This window comes from Dendroctonus ponderosae, unplaced genomic scaffold (assembly GCF_020466585.1).
Source record: "Dendroctonus ponderosae isolate FM_Combo_2020 unplaced genomic scaffold, Dpon_F_20191213v2 Dpon_F_20191213_8, whole genome shotgun sequence".
In the NCBI taxonomy this organism is placed as follows: domain Eukaryota; kingdom Metazoa; phylum Arthropoda; class Insecta; order Coleoptera; family Curculionidae; genus Dendroctonus; species Dendroctonus ponderosae.
Genome location: NW_026019016.1, coordinates 12,371,991 through 12,374,865, shown reverse-complemented (window position 1 = coordinate 12,374,865; position 2,875 = coordinate 12,371,991). Strand labels below are relative to the sequence as shown.

General features: G+C 37.8%; 2 protein-coding genes and 1 long non-coding RNA gene across 4 annotated transcripts in view; 1 reads left to right on the top strand and 2 right to left on the bottom strand.

Annotated features, from left to right (window-relative positions):
- The window catches only part of LOC125505499 (glycerol kinase-like), a gene marked incomplete in the record, with an annotated part of 3,076 nt that extends 2,009 nt beyond the window's left edge, over window positions 1-1,067 (bottom strand). The window contains 1 exon segment of the mRNA XM_048669439.1: window positions 968-1,067.
- LOC109541931 (E3 ubiquitin-protein ligase CBL-B) overlaps window positions 1-2,875 on the bottom strand; it is a 46,870-nt gene that overhangs the window by 16,588 nt on the left and 27,407 nt on the right. The gene's annotated exons all lie outside the window — the stretch shown is intronic.
- LOC125505502 lies at window positions 2,174-2,754 on the top strand. The gene is made up of 2 exons (XR_007282224.1): window positions 2,174-2,522; window positions 2,576-2,754. It is a non-coding gene; the product is annotated as an uncharacterized LOC125505502 (long non-coding RNA).

Here is a 2,875-nt window from a genome sequence, read left to right as displayed (position 1 = left end):
CTGTCAATTCGTCCGCCGTCTTACGAACGGAGGACGAATTGACAGATCTCCAACCAATAGAAACACTTTCGTACCATCGTATCACCGTACAAACGAATGCATGGGGCACGGGCTTTACACTTAAGCTCACTAGTAACTAGTAACTTCACGTGTGTTTAATCAAAAGAGCGGCGTTTGAACTGTGCGCGTTCACAAATTAAGCGAGCTTTAAAATTCGTTTTTTCGCTATCAAATAATGTAAGCCAATTCTAGTCCACAACAATTAACATCCCCTTAACAGCCGGAATATGGCCTAAACCTCTTCAAGGATGCAAATGCAAAATGTTCATTTGCAACGTTTAAATAACGTTTATCGCAAAGTTTCAGAAACATGTAGATAACTGAAACGTTTCGGGATTTAAATGAACGTTTCTGAAGCAAAAAGTGGTTAGTCGGGAGATAACGTGAAAATCCCCCAAAGAAGTTTCCAGTGCGATAATCTAGTGCGAACTACATATTAATGCGAGCGTATTAATAGCGAAAGTTAAGACAATTCAATGGTTTACCCCTCCGCCTTTGCTTACTTTAGCACTTGCTAGTAACTTTGCAAGTTATTTACCGCGATTGGTTCACCATTATTCATTATCAGGAAAAGACAACACAGCCTAAAGTACACAGGTGATTGTAGAAATTGAATTGGAAGCCAAATACCCATACATCTTAACCTGTGCCCCCAAGTTAAGTACTTGATTGCATAAATACTCAACTTTGGGAGCATCAGGGACACCGTACAAAAGTACAAAGATTAACCACTGAATTGCTTTTTATATTAGCTGCATTTCATGTGGCGAGTACCCTGTAATGAGCGTTAAATATTCGTAATAAAGGGCAGACAGACACAATTAACTTTAGTCTACAGTTTACATTGTGATTACATGACGATTTCCATCAAAAACATCAACATTGGAGTACAGATAAACATACTTACAGCGCAATGTAGGTCAGCCGTGCACTAAAAACACCGGATTTTTAAATGAAACAAAGACTAATATTGCAGAAAGGTAACAATTGAAAGAGCACACAAAATCGCATAATTTTCCAAGTGTGAAACGTTTAGAGCAAAACTGGTGGTACGAAGAGAACAATCAATATCGAGTGGCCACCGTTATTTATAGCCCGGCCTTATATAAAAACGGTGTTATGACGCCCCCCGATACTATCTGATGAAAAACATTACAGACGCACACACACACCTCCTTTCCGTTCATTCACTGGCAAACAACTGGTCCGGTGTATTTATTTTCGTAGTATCGGTATTCGTCATTCCATGTCACAGATCACCGGGTAGAGGACTCAAATCGTTTAAAAAAACAGTGGGAAAATCAGCCTGATAACAGTTTTCAGTTTGCTTTATTTACATCGCGAACACCTAACCTAGTTTGTTGACGTATATATGACAATAGTGAGTGGTCTGTGACGCTGTCAAAATCAGTCAAACCAAAGTTGACAATGATTTTTAATAATCAAAATTAAAAATAATCCAACAGTCAGAAAAATGTAAATTTAGTGGAAATTTAACAAGATTCTGTGGTGATTTTCGCGCGTGCCCCTTAAGAGCGCACTATGATGGCGTCCTTCCGTCTTGTAGAAAAATCGTGAATTTCAATGTGCAAACGTGCTCAAAAGCGGCATTTCCGCTAAAAACACCACTAGGAAAAGTGATTAACAAAAATTTGATCTATTAGGTGACCGCAATTTTAGCGGGGCAGGCCAGGGCCTGATCTGCCTGAAAGTTCCCCAAGTTTGCAGCATTTATGCTGCTCACATCTGCAACTTTACGGATTTTACACACCGGCTTTCAACGCGCTTCAATTGGCGTTGATTGGCCCCACCTTTAAACCCATGATACAACGAATACATTGTATCATGCTCTAAACCATAGAGAAAGTAAAATAAGTAAAAATATTTTACTTACTCTATGCTTTAAACCAAACCATTTTGCTGTGATCAGAGACAAGTAGTACTTGTCTGCTGTGATCTTCTTATTATTAGAGAGTTATTGGTCGGCCTATACGTTCATGCAGTATTATAGTTTTTAGGCAAATCAGTCTAAAAAATAAGTACTGTTCTGTAGTATTTGTGCCCCGATACTGCACATTTTATTCTCTACGTTAAACTGGCAGTTGACATTTCTGACGTCCGCTTGCAGGTTATTTCATTATAAACATAACCCAGTTTCACCCATTTCCAATTGACTACTTGTTTACATATGTAAACATTACGTTTAACTACGTATTAAATTTGGTATTACTTATACAATTGGTTCAAAATGTCACATTTTTGCAGTGTCGTTTAATGCTCAATGCATGCTGAACGAGATACGGTTTCTTTTTTCCGATTTTAGCGAGACATAGAAGAGAGAGATGATTTGAATAAATATTCTCTAGTGAACGTCGAAATGCTTGTGTTAAGGCTTTAAAACGGGCACCTCTACGTGAAATCTATATGAGAAATGATCGTATTTGCTTACGACATCATAACTGGTAAGTATTTGTACAAAAAGGTGATTTTTGCTACTGTTTATGTTTGATTGAAGGAAAACCAGCTGCCTTGAAAGACAAAACTAATCCAGATGTGTTGCCCAACGAAAATTTAGGAAACATTTATAGTCCAGATCAATCTGCCTGCCTACTCCCTATTTAAAAGGTTTTTAAAAAGAGCTAGAATGAAGCCAGAGGTTGGTTGTTATAACATTAAAAAGCATAATGGTTTTAAGCTGCTGTTTTTATGTTCGAGCTGAAGTTGTTTCTGCATGGTGCACAAGAATTTGATGGTGTTTCACAATTCATTGAAGAAATTTGAGCAAAGCAGATTTATGGAAGCTGTGTTAGTGAGT